A 15,636-nucleotide genomic window follows, 5' to 3' on the forward strand; every position below is an offset into this window, starting at 1 on the left:
TTTTGTTTGGTGAGCTCTTAATAATGCTGTCCGTTGCAAACAGCTGAAAAAAGAGAGCCCCCCCCCACCAAGGAGCAGGTGATAACATCTCTTCAGTAGCTCCTCTTCGGTGAGTGAGGAACTAAGATTTATAACTGGGAGAGTGGGACAAGAGTTATAGGTGTCTGGCCCCTTGTCTCAGCACCATCGTATATTTCTTTAATGAAGTGTGAGACCAGAACTCCATAAATTCACATAGTAGCCGAAGCAGGCAGCAGCTCGTCAGCTAGCTATTCAGGGAGCCCAGCATCACCCTTTACGTATTAGAGAAGTTCACAGCCAGTTAAAAATAGGCTTGGAGAGAAGTCGCTTTTAGACCACAGCTCATTTTGGATTTCTCTGGAGCCCCGTTCTGGGCCACAGTGTATTTCCTTTTTTCTTTCGCTTGAGTAGGAGCACCCAGGCGGTTCAGAGACAAGAGATGCATGGTTGTCTCTAGGTTTGTTGTCACCGAAAGCGGAACTAAAGAGAAACAACAGTAACCCCTTGGGCACGTGGAGGCCTGCAGCTTTGTAAGAAGTCCAACACTGAGCTTTGACTGTAGGCCAGGCTTTGGGCTTTACATTCTCAAAACAACCCGATGTTAAAAATACTATAAATTGTCTCCTTTCTCTGATGAGGAACCTGGGGTTCAGGGCAGATAAGCAACTTACTGAAGGTCATATAGCTAGTAAGTAGCAGGACTAGGATTTGAATCAAGGTCTCTCTGATTCCACTGAGAGTCTGTGCTCCTGACCTTCTACTCACGCTGGTTACGTGGGGTTTTCCACATCACTTCGTGTTGATTCTCTGGGCAGCCTTGCGAACGCAGTAGGCAGGACAGGGAGAGGACTCCAATCCTCAGAGGAGAAAACTGAGGACCAGAGAAGTGACATGATTTGCCAAGGTCAACCAGCCCATGCACAGTAAAACGAGGCCTTGAACCATACGTACCTTCTGACTTGGAGTCCTGTGCTGTTCCAGGACTCGCTGAGTGCTCAAGCCCTTCAGTTCTGAAAGAACATTCTGAATATCAGGGGGTTGAGTTCTGAGCTTCAACAGCAGGTCCCGTATCAAGGAACCAAATATCTCAGGGCTAACCTGATTTATTCGTTCTCTTGTAGATAAATTCCTACCTAGTACATCAGTTAAATGATGTTTGGCACTGACATTTAAATATCCAAATATAATATTATTTTCACTGTTAATTTAACAGTCCTTCGAATAATGGGAGGAGAGTGAGCTGGAAGGGATAGACATCTCTAACAGGGGACTGCCAATTTAGCTGATAAAGCTAGAATAATATCTCTTTGAACATTTAAATTATCTAGTGACAAGGAAGCTGAGAATTAGCTTATAAGGGGGAGAGGGTAGGTATTGTACATGTGAATATTTTTTTGAACACCTGAGTTTTGAAAAATAAAAGTGGTCTGCCCACATTTTCAAGCACAGTGGTAATCAAAAGAGAGCTCTGTGGAGGTAATAATACCTTGTATTTAAATACTGCTTGTCTCTGAGGAGCTCAAAGCACTCTGTAATCATTTCCTTATTATGATTCTCAACACTTCCTGGGTCAAAAAGTTACAAAGTTTATATCTTAGCTGTCTGGCCTCAGTTTCCTCTCTGGAAACCTGAGGTGAAAAAACAGGCTGCTCTCCAAGAACCCCATCGTGCCCAAACACGTCCCACTCTCTCTCTCTGCCTACCCCTCCCGCTGCCCCGGCCCCTGTCCTTATCATCCTACTTCCCGACTTCAACTACTTCTTTTTTTCCTGCATCTAACTGGTTCCTCTCATGACCTAGAACCATACAGTATTTTAGTTAGAAGAGTTTGATTCCAGTGAGCTGGAGGCTCAGCAAATAGATCTGGATGGGGATGGGGAAGGGTCCCTTCAGTCAGAGTGGTTCCATTTTTATCTGCTTTTATACATTAGAGAGCTGCATGACATTTTATCTTTGTTTTTTTAATTTTATTTTTTAAAAGATTTTATTTATTTATTAGAGAGAGGGAGAGAGCACGCATGAGCAGAGAGGGGGGCAGAGGGAGAAGCAGGCTCCCCGCTGAGCAGGGAGTCCAACGTGAGACTCGATGTGGGACTCGATCCCAGGACCCTGGGATCATGACCTGAGCTGAAGGCAGACGCTTAACCAACTGAGCCACCCAGATGCCCCCACATTTTATCTTTAAAAAGGATTTTGCTGTTAAAAATTTGATATCTGCTAATCCAGTCTAACACCTTCATTTTGCTGATGGAAACACTGAGGCCCTGAGCAGGGGAGTAACTTGTTCAAGGTTCCACTCCAACTCTTGTGTGGCCCACTCATCCCTGAACCTTGGTTTCTGGCGCCAGTCTGGGGCTCCTGGCAGGCCACCAGGTCATTTTCCTTCAGCTGTCGCTTTCACTGACATAACCCCAGTAACAAATGCAGACTGCAGCTGCGGGCTTCCACCTAGGGTGGTTTGAGTGTACCTGATAGCACAAATCAACTTCCTTTTTTAGAGTAAAGGGACTCGTTTTACCTGGGAATACCAGAGCAGATCATGCAGGAAGAAACAGGTAGAATTAGTATGTGCCATTTTCACCTAGTCCCAAAATGTTTTTCCACCTCAACTAGGTCATGAAGAAAAAAAGTGTAAGTACAAACATACACACATATATATGTAGTTACTGCCTTCCAGTGAGCTCAAAGCACACACACACACACACACATACTGAATGCACGCACACACACTTTACACACTTTGTTAGTTAGAGCAGTATTGGCAGCCTCTTTTTGCAGTGAGAAAAACAACACACACAAGAAACTGATCTTGACTCAAATCATAACCCGAATTGGTGATGTTGGCATAGAAGGCCTATACATTTGTTGTATCATAGTGTGCAATAGGAGCAAAATCTGGGAAGTTGGGGACCCAAGCTCTAGACTTGGGTTGGACTGTAACCCTGGGCTTCACCCTCTGAGCTTCAGGGTCCCCATATGGTGATGGATAGGGGAGGGGTGTTGGCCATTTTTTTTCTGTGGCTTGTTTCTCTGTACCAGAAGTTCTGTGGTGAGAGATTCAAAGGATCAGGGCTGAGCCTGGGCAGCCCATTTGGATGGGAGGTGGCGGCCCCTCACTTCCCTAACCTTGGGTATTCCAGCCTTTGCAGGGTGTGTGGTGTGCATCCTGTGGAATAGTTTTCTGGGGTCTTGGAACAGACCACATACCGAGGGTTGAGGCTGTCCTATAAAGGGAGTCCAATTCCCAGATGCTGTTATGTAATCCTTGGGCTGAACACGAGAATGGGGTGTTTTTATGTGTGTTGAGTAGGGGGAGCGTTCAGTGTGTTGTTACGGTGAGTAGTGTATAGTGGACCCAAACTCCAAGGCATGGGGGTAGCTGATTGCTTCTGTTGGTGTGAAGTTTGTCACCCTGGCCTTCAGGGGGCAGACTAGAAACAAGATGGGGGGCTGGCTCTGGTAGATACTCCAGAAGTAATCTGGGCATTAGTAGTAGTTTAACCTAGTCCTAGCTTTCTTCACTTTCCTTATCCTGAGAATGTTAGTTACCTCATTAAGTTATCCCTGATATTGCTCCAAAGAAGATATAGCCAATAAGCACTTGAGAAGATGCTCAATCATAGTCACTAGGGAAATACAAATCAAAACCACAATGTAATACCACCTCCCACCCACTAGAATGGCTAATATTTTTATAAAAGTAAAATAACAAGTGTTGGCAAGGATGTGGAGAAATGGAGCCCTTGTCTATTGCTGGTGGGAATGTAATATGGTGCAGCCACTTGTTTGCCAAACAGTTTGGCAAGCACTCAAAAGGTGAAACAAAGAAGTACCTTATGATCCAGGAATTTCACCCTTAGGTAATACCCCCAAATTTGAAAGTAGGGACTCAAGCAGATACTTGTACACCAATGAACATAGCCACATTATTCACAATAGTTAAAAGGTGGAAACACATTATTCACAATATTTAAAAGGTGGAAACAACCAAATATCCATCAGTGGATGAGTGGATAAACAAACTGTGGTATATACCTACAATGGAATATTATGCAGCCATAAAAAGGAAAGAAGTGCTGAGGCTTCAGAATGTGCTTTGGATTACAGTGGATAGGCGCTAGAAATGCAGAAGAGAGAGGGAATAAGGTCTGTCCCTAATGTTTGTGAGGTCCAAGGCAAGTGTACAGAATGAGGTCCCTGGCTCGTAGCTTGCCTTCTTTCCCTACCCCCATTTGCCAATGCACTCTCAGTGTCTGACACTCATGCATACGGGCTCCAGCCTCATGACAAAGATCCATCCATAACCCCATCCCCGCCCCAGCCCATCGCTACACGCTGCACACAGCTATCTCTTGGCCTAGAGATACATATACTAGCTTCGGGTTTTGTCCTCCACAGTTCAGTCCTGCGGAAGCAAGAGCCTTGGTGTGGGGTCAGAGCCACATGGGCAAGGAATTCTGGAGTCCTTGAAGCTGAACATGACTCTGGGTGGGTGTGTCCCCTAGGCCCTGTGGACTCCTCACCCAGGGGAGAGAAGATCTGGAGACAAACCAGCCTAGGGTTTTGAAAATGCAGAATCCTGCTATACCAACCAGGTCAGGGGCTTGTTCTCATCTAAGCAAGTCTAGAAGGAACTGTGATTTATTGAGCCAAACCATAGCAAGGCATTTTTTTTTCTGGTCATTTGATCCTTATCACAATCTGAGAAAGTATTATTTGCCCCATTTTACAGGAGAGACTCATGACGGTGAAGTGACTTATCTAGGGCTACACAATGAGTGACAGTGATTCTAAAGTCTATGTTCTTTTCAAGAGCTGTGGGACAACTGGAGAAGGCACCAGAATGTTCTAAGGATGCTTTCAAGACAGGTGGAGTTTTTTTGCCACCAGAAGCCAGTCAGCCTGCGCAGCAGGCTAGGTTGGCTTTTGTCTTCATGTTTGCTTGCTAAGGAGGGAGTGTCTTTTGCAGGCTTCCTCCGCTGCTCTGCTCGGGGCTGCCCAGTGCGTGTTGCATGGTGTTCCCAGCGGTTCAGGTTGAGAGTCTGACAGTGAGCCGTGGTGCAGCCACATCTGTCCAGGACCACACAGTCTTCTATCTAAACACTTCCACTCAGCACAGCTGTGCGAAAGGCACCCTTGAGTTCTCTGGTAAACAAGGCAGGGTGGTTGCCTTGGTGTCTTTCCATCCCTCTCAGTCTCTTAGGAGATTATCCACATCATAGTCCAGAAGCTGAGAAGCCTCTGAGCAGCACAGTGAGATAAATTAAACCAGAACTTTCCTTTGCTACTTAAGAGAAACGTTCTTTATTCTCTTAGGGTGCCTTCGTTTCCTTGTTTGGAAAGGAGACATGTAGGTACTAGCTTCACATGACGAAGGGCTTTTAAGCATGCTCTTATTGTTGCTTTTTAGATAATCCGAGCTGTTCAAGTTTAGAAATGTAGAATGGGCTGCGTGGGAGGCAGTGGGTTCTCCCAAACTGTGGAGTTTTAAACAGATGATGGAAGACTTGGCTGTGGTATGTGGAAGGTTTAAGAACTAGACGGTCTCTTAAGTCCCTTTTAGCCTCATGACTAAATTATAAATATTCTTCATTATAAAAGAAAAGAAATTGTGTTAAGTACCATAAAGAGGCACAGATTGGGCCCTGCCTGTTAAAGATATAGCACAGAGAAGGGGTTGCTTCTGGTTGGGAGGATTGTAGGAAGCTTCCTAGAAAGAATGTCTTTTGACTTTGGCCTGGAGAAACGGCTAGAACTTGATGGGAGGAACAGCAGGAGCAAAGGTGTGGAGTGCTGGGCCACGCAGTGCGAGGACCATCTGTGCAGTGAAATGTGAGCAGTTGCTTCCGTGTGAAATGCGTAGGAAGCGGGAGATGCTGCGGGTTTAGTAACCTGAGGTTAGATGAGAGGGTGGAAGATCTTAACGCCTAAGGCATTTTGACTTTGTCCTGAAAAACATGGGAAGTTATCAGCGTGCTTGCTTGCTTTTGAAGCAAAAGAGTAACACATTAGTGCTGCTCATTAAATGGTTCTGCATCCACATCTTCTGAACACATGATAGGATTGTACTTCCTGGCCACCTGTGGATGGGGCCATGAGACCAGTTCTGTTCATGAGTTGTGAGCAGAAGTGACTTTCGTCACCCCCAGGCAAACGTGTAACTATCGATGGGAGACCCTCTAGAACTCTCTCTTCTCTCTTCTATGGCCTCAGTAATGCATCAGAGAGTGGCTGGTCCCCCAGCCTTGGTCTCAGAAGATGGACAATAATGACAGGGAACTGAATGCCCAGCTGCCAAGTGATGGACATGAAGAGAGAGTGAGAAATAAGCCTTTACTGTTTGAAGCCACTGTACCACTGGGTTTGTGTGTTACTGCGGCACAGCTTAACCTATCCTGACTGATGCAAGTAACAAGGTCGGGGTTGTACTTCAGGAGTATCCAGCTTGGTGTGATGTGCAAGATAGATGTTTTTTTGGAGAGACTGGAGGCAGGAAGAGAGTGCAATAGGCCAAACAAGAGAGAACAAACACGAGGAAGGGAGTGGCCCGGAAGACGGGGTGGTATAGTATAATACAGATGCCGTGACTTTCAAAGGCAACTTTGAAAATGAAAGAGTCATAGGCCTGGCAAATGATTAGATTTTCTACTAATCCCACTCTGTGTCCCACCCTGGTGTAACAAGCAGGATTCCCTAAACGTGTCCCTGGGAACACATTCTGGATTACCTGGACAATTAATTCTTTGGGACCAGAAGCTTCCCTTTCTCCCAGCAGGAGGAGCTGCACCCAAATTCACCTTCCAGTGGGACCTGGCAAGAGGTTTCTTCTCCTGGGTAGGAGGGTCTGTTTCTGAACCCAAGTTCCTATGATCCCCAGGGCTTGCAGGTGCTAGATAGTTAGCTTTCATAGGTAATTCCTATAAACATCGAAACTCACTGGAATATAAAAGCCAGACAGCCTGGCACCCATGCAATCCACAGTTCCCCACCTGCTTAAGTATGCTCTCAAGTGTGACTTTTCAAAGGGAACATGCAGCTATTGGCAGATCCAGCAGCGTATCCTGGCCCCAGGATGCCTCTCCACGGAAAAGTAAGAGATTGGTTCACGTGCTTCCCACTGCTGAACTTCACTTTGTAAGTTTTCCAGGTAAACTCTGTTCTGTAACCCATACTATGTCCTGAGCCCTGTTTTATGACAGATGTCATAAACCCAAGGGACCCCTGGTGCACAACCAGCACAGACACGGATTTCCTGTTCACCACTCAGACTAGGGAGGTGGGAAGACAGGCATGCAGAGGGCCTGACAGATGTACCTTGGCCCCTGAGTCAAAAAGGAAGGCTGAGAACATCCCAGATCAGAGTGGAAGACAGTGGCTGGCATGACAATATAATGGTCCTCTAAGACATATACTCTACTCTACCCTGGTAAAAATTGTTTGAATTCAACAATTCACTGTTTTTAGAAAAAGGGTCAAAATTGTTCGGGATGATTAGTCTGCACGTTTTCATTTTGTGTCTCCATCACGGAACTCCTTGAGGAATTCTCTGAGGATCACAAAGCATGAGCAACTTACCTGTGACATGGTTCTTTGGGGCTCAGGGCATGCCTGTTGGATAATGCTTTAAATGGTAAACAGAGCCCCAGCCCATCTCTCTAAAGTCTCTGGGCCCCATAATAGAATTGAAGCATAGTACGTTCATGGTAAAAATAGTAAAACATATTTTAGTAATTTAAAATACAAGGTGGGAGTTTTGTTTGACTTTTTAGGTGGCACGTTGGTACCTGAGGAAAACAGAAGAAGAGGGTATTGATAGAGATTTTGGCAGAATTTCTCAAAGTAACTTCTCGACATTTTCAGGGACTTTGAGGGGCTGATGAAACAGGTTCTTTGTAATGCGAATTTCACTACGAAATGGAAGTCTTCCTTTGCCTTTAACTGGGGGTATCATTAGTCCTACTGGTAGGACCGTCAGTCTGAGAGTGGTTTAGGACTCACGCCAGAGTAGATGGAGAAGGAAGAAGGAAAAAGAGATTTTCCTGTGGCAAATGGGAGGGAGCTGAACAAGAGGCAGGAGATGGTCAGGTAGGCTGTGTTTGCACATGCAGAAGAGCTTGGCATGAGGGGCACCATCTCAGTAGGAAGTGGGGAAAGAGAAGAGGGGAAAGTTATGGTAAATATAAGATTCCCCTAAGGCGGGGAGAAACCTTGTGGGGAAGACAGCCCCTGCCAGTCCAGCCATATTGGTTTCTACAAGAGGGTGGGATGAACCAGGAGCCTCACATGGGTGGGAATGGGCCACAGGTGGCATGCTTGTGGTATTTGACAGATTGGAGCGTGTTTCCTGCTGATCACAGCAGCGAGTGGGGGGTGTAAGAGGCCAAAAATCAAAACAGTTCAGTTCTTGCCCTGACTTGTACTTTCGGTCACTAACTATATAATGAGAGCCCGCTCTGCATGCCAGGCCTGGCAGCAGGTGCTGGAGGATCAGGAGTGATGTTCACACCTTACGTAGCGGGAGCTCGGGTCTGATGAGACTGCTGCTCCCGCCTGCTGGGTTCCATGGTTGTGTCATTTCCCCTCCTTGGAAAGTCTGGTTTATGTCCATGGGCAAGTGGACTTTCTAATACCGAACCCAGGGTTATATTGACTTATCTGTCCTCCCCCCAGCAGTGCTGGACCAGCAGAGACCTCCCAGGTGTCCAAGGCCTTGATTGCTGCACGTACATCAGGACAAGAGCCATCAAGAACACGTGTTCTCTGAGGGCAGGTAAAGGAGAGCAACGTGGGAAGGTGCATAGGCCATGGCCCTACTTCCAAATGGCCCAGCACAGAATACTCTGTTTCTCTCTACCAGGTAAGGGTGTGAGGAGGCCGGGGGTATCCCACCTTTGCAGCTCCCTACACTGAAGGAACCATTAGAATAGAGAGTGGGGTAAAAGTCTCCCCCCAGCAAGAGACATATGGTAGGGAAATTTATTCTAGCCCACAACTGTCTTAGCAGTTCACACTGGGATAACAGTCCTCTAAACTTGATAGGACATGAGAGAGAAATGAGACCAAAACACATTATCAATCTCAACACATTCTAGTGGAAAAGAAAGAATTTAATGCTGATCAAAAGATTGCTCTAGTATCTACATGGTCTCAGATTATTATAAAAAAATATAAATGATACTCACTAATTTCATTTGAAATGCAATAGCTTACCTGTTTGCATGTCCAGTTCTATTTTTTTTTTTTTTTGCATACTATAGAACTGAGCAACAAAGTTCCTCTAAACTGAAATAGATTGGAGACTTGACATGATCAATAAATGAAACTTGGCTACAAAGTGTCCTCAAGCTGTTGGAGCATAAACCTGAACCGATATTGTGTGTCAGTTTCAATTTGTTTTTATTTATCCATCAGCATGCTCTCCAACTAAATATAAGTGTGTGTGAAGAGCAGTTGCAGATATAGACAGTCATCGATGTCTCTAGAATTATTAAGACTCGCTGACCTGTGAAATATCAGTGTTCAAAAGTTCTGATTTCTCCCGTGAGGTACTTTTCATATCTTATTTTGATAACGGAGTGCAAATAAGCCCCAGTAAACCCTTCCTCACCTGTGTTCTTTGCATGATGGTGCAACTGCATCTGTTCATTACAGACTATTAACAAATAGACAGCCCAGTTTAGATTTATACAAATCAACTACAATTGGGGAGTTACCAAAAAATATCTTAAGGCAAAAACAAGCCTATTCTTACTTGCAGCTCTGTTGATTTTTGGCTTTCTATAATTATTATGATTTGTAACAGTGTGTAGGTATGATCAATGCCAAGAACTCCAAACCAAGAATGGAGAGTTTGAGCCCACGCTTTCGACCACTTTTGAACTTTTGGATCTGGAGCAGTCACTTCCCTGTCTCATGTGGGGATAATTGGGATAAACTTCCCTTCTGGGCCTATCTCACAGGCTTTCTGAGGGGCTGAGATAACAGGATAGATGTGATAGCTTATGGTGAGATTATCCAAACAGGAAAGGAGGAGCATGACCCTGCTTAGGAGAGCATGGGAAAACAAGGGGTACATCAGCCTGGATCTTAGGCGATGCACAGTCACCAAAAGATCCTAGGAACAATTACTTTGCTGTTGTTGGTTTCAGTCATTTTCATTATTGAACAGCCAGGACCATAGGTAATAGGACTCCCACGTCTCCCTATCAGGTGCCTCATACATCTTACAAGTATTTAATTCGACAAGCACTGCCTGCCTCCTGTGCCCCTCCTGTTGCTGAGCATACAGAGCTGGGTCAGAAATGTTCTTACAGCACACGAGGGAGTCTAATGAAGGGCAGAAGTGCAAACAGACTCTTGCAGGGCATAGGACTGTTTGTTGAAGAAGAGTTTAATTCCCCTGGGGGGGGGGTGGCCATGGAGAAGTGCTCATAGAGAAGATGAGATTTACATAGGAGGTCCTTAAAAGGGCCCAACACAGGTGTCTACTAGATACTTCCTGGATGAGTGGACCAAAGAATCACTTTTAGCAGCATGGGTAGCTGAGTCTGGCCCTGGCTGGGAACATGGTGTGGTCTTTTTTCCTCTTCTTCATGTCTGAATGTCCAGGGTTTAACAGAGGACCAGCACATGGTGGGCACTCAGCAAACATCACGGAGAAAATTAAAGTCATGTTGTGTCTGGAGTCTAGTTGGGTGGGTCTGATACTGAAGAGAGGGAGTTCACCTTGGTGAACTCCAAGGTGGGTTCCTAAAGCAGCTGCCAGGTCACTTTCCTTCTTTTCTCCACGGGACAGGGGAGAGGCACATCTGATCTGCCTGACAGGCTTGTGAGCAGTTTGCTGCCTGGGAGGTCTCTGGAATTGATTGCCACATATTGAGAATAAAGCAACTTCTTGGAGGCATGCTGGGGACAATAATGACTATTATATGAGATTTGGGATGGTAAGAGCGTCACAGGGAGCGGCCATCACTGTCCTGTACAGGAGGACTAACCTGAACGCTAATACTAGAATAAAAGAAAAAGGTGATTAACAAAGGTAATTGTCTATTGTGTCGAGGAAAACTTCCTGGGGCACTTTCCTTTATGAAGGTTAATTATCTTTGTAGATAGCTAGAATATTAGGGTTATTAGAGGGCGAAAAACTGCTGATGTTTAATCTGTAATTACTGATGGCATGCTAATGAGTTGAGAAAAATAAAACAGATTGGCCCAAAGGCTTAGGATGGAGAGCTTATTGTGGAATAATACGGAGTGGGTTGGCCAGCCCTTGGGTTATCACCACGCAGTTATCAAGTGGTCAGTGCTTCCTGTTTTAACAGAGGCAGGGTCTGAAGAGTAGGCATGGGCTCGAGGGTGCAACGATTGTACTTTTGGAGGAGCCTCTGAAAGGTGCAGGCAGCACAGTGAAGAGTAGCCCATGCCTACATCCTCACCCACCTGCAAGACTAATTTTGTCTTTGTTTTGGCTGCTAGTGGAGTCTTTCAGCTGCAAGTCTCGCTTGCATAAAGCATGGTGTTTTATAAGTATGTAAAACACTTTTATATATTTGGATTCATTCTGTCCAGTTTGCAAGAGTCAGAGAAATGCTGTTTATCTCAGGTTATGGGACTTGAATATAATGGAGAAATCAGGAGTAAGGCTTCTTGGTGGCTCTGAGGCTGGGACTCAGACTATGAGAAAATGTTGGCGGCCATTCTGGAAGCGGCTGCCATGACATCTGGCCATCCCCCTGTCCATGGAGGCCCATCGCTGCTCCTCCTGTCATGGGCACTGCCTGCCTCAGCTTGTCCTTGTGGCCGGGACTTCCTTTTGCAGTGCCCGATGACCTCCCCTCTCTACCTTTCTCCTGTCCCACAGCTCTTCCTGTCTGCTGGTTTCAGCTCACTCCTGGGTCTCTGAGAGACTCTGTCTCTGCACCACTAATTGTCCCCACTTATGTTTACACCCCCCTCAAGAAAGAAACTATGCGACCCGCAGGATCTCTGTTGGCAAGACCGGCTTTGTGCAAACTGTGCCGTCCCATAGCGCCCTGTGCTCAGAAGCGGTCAGCGCTGGCTCGAATTTTCTCCTCTGGGAAGAGTCTCAGCAGTGTTACATCTCCATAAAAGTACACATCATATTGTAATGTTTTGGTCTGCTTGCTTGTCCGTCTTGTCTAATAAGACACTATTCATTCCTTGAGAGTGAGAAACCAATCTTTTTCATTTCTGTGCCCCTGACACCTAGCACAATATTTAACATATAGTGGGTTCTCATTAAATATCTGTGAAATGAAAATAAGGACCCACAGTTGGTTGGTGGCACCTGGACTATAACCGAAGTCTTGCATGTCTCTATCTCGGGCTTGGTCAACTGCACCAAAATATCCAAATGGATTTTTAAATGACAATTCTTATGAAGACTTTCTTCTTTTTAGTCTTTTTTTGAGTGGGTTCCTAAAGCAGCAAAATTGCACCTTCTGTTCAACCCTTCCTTGAAATTCAGATGAGCTCTGAATTTCCAGCTGGACAAACACTGCCCATAGGGTGATGAGGGCTTAAAAAGACCAAAAGTAGACCAGCATGGATGCTGCCGAGACACAGGTTGCAAGCATCAGAGGTGCACAAAGAAGAAACCACAAAGAAAAGTCCAGTTTTGGAAGGCCAGAAAGGGAAAGGAAGTTGTGGAATATAGAGAGTGGTCATTCTTCTCTTTCTCCAGGTTTCTTGGTTCCAACCTGGTTCTATTATTTAATAATTGTGTGACTGAGAGCAGACCACTTAACCTTGATAAAGTTGGTCAACAGAATAAGATAATGACCTTCCTATTGCCCACTGTATGCTGTCTTAATAGAACCAAATTTGAAAGTGCTTATAAAGTATTTTGTAAAAATTGTAAAGCAGGACACTCATATAAGGGTCTGCTTTTACCACATATGCTTTTCACACATCTGGCTTTCCATGAAGCTCCTTCACTGAATTTTGACCAGGCTTGAACCTCCCAACTGAATGTTGGCTCCTAGGGTAAAAACAGAGATTTTGGCAGTCATGAAAACCCAGAAGTGCCTTTATTCACATGAAAATATGGGTTGTAGGCAGGTCTTATTGTTGTCTCTGGGGAAAACAAATGTTATCAACTTTGGTCCTTGCACCTTGTAGAAGCTGTCTGTAGCTCTGACTTTTCCCCACCAACTGCACTTCAAATAAAGTAAAAAAATATTTACCTATTACCTTGTGCTATGTACCAAGCATAAGGGATAATGTAAGATCCTTGTCTGAAGTCTTAAGAGAAAAACCAGATGCCAACATAAATAATTATAACCCAAGGTAGAGCATAAAAAAAGTAACAACAATGGTTTTTGACAGCTTTGAAGAGGAGAAATGACATCCCCCTGGAAGGCTGAGGAATGATTCATGGAGTCTTGCGGTTCTTGGACCCAGTCCCTTTGACAAGGGAAAAGCCCTTCCAGGTTTCTACAGAGCTTGTGGAGCATTGTGGGGGAATGACTCTTTAGGGTCTTCCTTCTCAGAGCCTGGGAACAACATTGTCAGATTGTCTCAGTCTCTCTCTGTGAGACCCAGAGCTCTGCACAATTGAAGTTGGAAGCACTTGGCCTCCTAGAATCTTGGTTGAGTTGCCCCTGGCAAGCCCCTTAGACTCTCAGTTTTCTCATCTGGAAAATGGACCTAATAATACTTACTTCAAAGGAATGTTGTAACATTTAATTGATGTTTGCAAACCCTGTTGAGATCTACAGATGAAAGACCTTGGAGAAGAATACAACAAGATTATTATACAGGAGTTAATCCCTTCAACAGCCTTTGGGAATTCTTTGTTTGTTCAAATCAAGTTTACCCTCTGTGGGGGACAGTTGACTGCATTTCCAGATGCAAAACATTCTTACAGGAAGAAACAAGTGGTTCTTGATTTCCTGCTCACCCTCTGGGACTTTCTGAATTCACATCATCCCAAGACTACTACCTTCTCTCTTCTTTCTTTCCCACTCTTGGGGCAAAAGCCTTGCTCCACACCTGGTCGGTGGTCAGCATCATCTCACCCTGGAGCATGATGTGAGTGAGAAGAAGCTGATCCATTACTTCAAAGACTCAGTATTTTCTGCTTTTTGTCATGCCCAGTCTTGGATATCAATGGCAGCTTCTTAGCCCCTCAGAAAACATCTCTCTCTTGTCTGGGATCTGAAATTCTTCATCTCTTCATTCTGAGAATGAGACGAATGTTCTTGGCCTGTGATTCCGTAGTTGGAAGAGTGAGACCCCATCGAGGTCCGATAATTTCCTTTGATTTTGTCATTGATTTGCTTCTCTCAGCCTTTCCTTTCTTCAGATCCCTCAACTATTAAATGAGTGCAATAATTCTATTAATTTTCTCAAACATGTGTCCTGAGGAGTTACTGAGCTCATGCAATCGAAAGCACTGTCTAAACTCTAAAGATGTGTAGATAAAAAGAAGTGAAGTAGAGAATTATCTAATCTGTAATGCAGGAATCAATGGACACAACCAACACTCATAAAAACAGATTTGGAGTGAGAAGTAAAGTCATTAAGATTAGCCCCACTATTTCCAAGCTTGCTAAAAAAAAAATCTACTTTACAAATTCTCTGTTTGTTGATCATGTGACCTCCGAATACATCTTAGTAATGGGGAACACACTACCTATTGATACAGTCTATTTCATACTTGGAAGCTTCTCACTTAAAAAGTCCTTTCTCTGGCTGAGATGACATCAGTGATAGTCATCAGTGATGTTATCCATGAAAAATCTCTCTGTCACTTCCAGAACTGGTTTTTAATTCTGGTTCCTGGCTCCACATACACAAAATATCCAACCCTCCTTCCCTATGATGGTCCTTCAGATCTGTGAAATCAAGGATCATTTCTAGTGGTTTCTCTCATCACCAGCTAGACCTTCTCAGTTCCTTTAATTTTTCTCATGGCACTGTTTCCAGGCCTTTCACCATTCCAGAGATAGAATCAGTGTTCTGACCAACAAATAGGGGAAGTAGAGGTTTTGGGACTAGAGATAGAGCAGGGTGAGAATAGCTGGATCTCTGTGTACTCAAGTTTACAAGGAACAGCCTGAAAAGGACATTTTTATCACATAGACTAGAGCCAGTTAGCTCAATACCCAACACAGTTGGTGTCTTGCACACAAGATAGGTATATTTTACTCATATGTACTTGTATTTCTCAAGTATATTGATGCTCTTGTGATTAATCAAATATAATTTTTGAGACCATGCTACTAAAACCATGCTGTTGTCATCACGTGTTTTATCAATAATTAGAATTTTAAAATTAATATATAGTTTTTTAAAGCGGTTTTACATTTAGAGAAAAGTTGAGTGGAAAGCACAGAGTTCCCTTATATCCCCTTGTCCTCCCCCACCCCAAGTTTTCCCCTTATTTTTATTTCTCGTATTGATGTGGAATATTTGTTGTAGTTGATGAGCCAATATTGATACATTATTATTAAATAAAGTCCATAGTTCACATTAGGGATGACTCTTTGTGTTGTATATTCCACGGGTTTTGACAAATGTATATATATGAAAAAGAATTCTATAAACATCCATGTGCAGACTTTTGTGCGGACATAAGTTTTCAGATCATCT

General features: G+C 44.3%; 1 long non-coding RNA gene across 2 annotated transcripts in view; it reads left to right on the plus strand.

The window, feature by feature from the left end:
* The window catches only part of LOC118546828 (uncharacterized), a 66,010-nt gene that overhangs the window by 34,363 nt on the left and 16,011 nt on the right, over window positions 1-15,636 (plus strand). Inside the window, exon 2 of one of the 2 annotated variants that reach the window (XR_004922792.2) lies at window positions 8,692-8,878. This is a non-coding gene — a long non-coding RNA (uncharacterized LOC118546828). The remainder of the gene's footprint in view (window positions 1-8,691; window positions 8,879-15,636) is intronic. The other variant, XR_004922793.2, reaches the window with a different exon arrangement.

The sequence above is a fragment of the Halichoerus grypus genome, chromosome 1, assembly GCF_964656455.1.
Source record: "Halichoerus grypus chromosome 1, mHalGry1.hap1.1, whole genome shotgun sequence".
Taxonomy (NCBI): Eukaryota; Metazoa; Chordata; class Mammalia; order Carnivora; family Phocidae; genus Halichoerus; species Halichoerus grypus.